Source organism: Sinocyclocheilus grahami, unplaced genomic scaffold (genome assembly GCF_001515645.1).
Source record: "Sinocyclocheilus grahami isolate Dianchi unplaced genomic scaffold, SAMN03320097.WGS_v1.1 scaffold2072.1, whole genome shotgun sequence".
Classification (NCBI taxonomy): Eukaryota; Metazoa; Chordata; class Actinopteri; order Cypriniformes; family Cyprinidae; genus Sinocyclocheilus; species Sinocyclocheilus grahami.
The window spans coordinates 19,104-19,839 of record NW_015507251.1 but is presented as its reverse complement, the minus strand read 5'-3'; the positions used below and the strand labels follow the sequence as shown (position 1 = coordinate 19,839).

At 42.0% G+C, this 736-nt stretch overlaps 1 pseudogene; it reads right to left on the bottom strand.

Moving 5' to 3' along the window:
- LOC107573941 (NACHT, LRR and PYD domains-containing protein 3-like) overlaps positions 1–736 on the bottom strand; it is a 14,198-nt pseudogene that overhangs the window by 1,648 nt on the left and 11,814 nt on the right.

Sequence of the window (736 nt, the reverse complement as noted above, 5' to 3'; positions counted from 1 at the left end):
ATATATATTATCATCGTGAAAAGGTTACATGGCCTCATCCCTTGAGCGAGTTGTGATTGAGGACGCGGGCTCAGCCTCAGTCGGGTTGCCAGATACACGCATTATAAGCGTCTATGGATTTTTTTTCCCGGAGTGTCTATTACACTTGAGTGCAAATAACCCACCTTGTTGATAGAGGCTATTTACAGTAGCTACACCCTCAAATGTGTTGTAGGTATAGTCAACACTATAAAAGACAGCACTTAACCGTCAGCTTCAGTGGTGTAGATGGTAATGCGTGCACCGTGGTCTTTTTGATGCGATCAACCCGGGTTCGATTCCGCCTTTTACCAAACTTTTTTCTTCCTTTTCAAATCTCATATCACATCAGAAACGCATTTATTTTCAATAAAAATGAAGGAAACAATCAAAAAGTTGAAGATAAAGTATCGGGTAGGGTTTGGGAGGGCTTTATTGCCCCAATAAGGTGGCATCCATTTAATAACATTCTCCTTTCACATACATATATATATATATATATATAGAGTGTGTGTGTGTGTGTGTGTGAGAGTGTGTGTGTGTCAGTGAGTGTGTGTGTGTGAGTGAGTGAGTGTGTGTGTGTGTATGTTTGTGTGCGTGTGTGTGTGAGAGTGTGTGTGTGAATGAGTGAGTGTGAGTGAGTGTGTGAGTGTATGTTTGTGTGCGTGTGTGTGTGAGTGTATGTGTGTGTGTGTGTGTGTGTGAGAGTGTGTGTGTG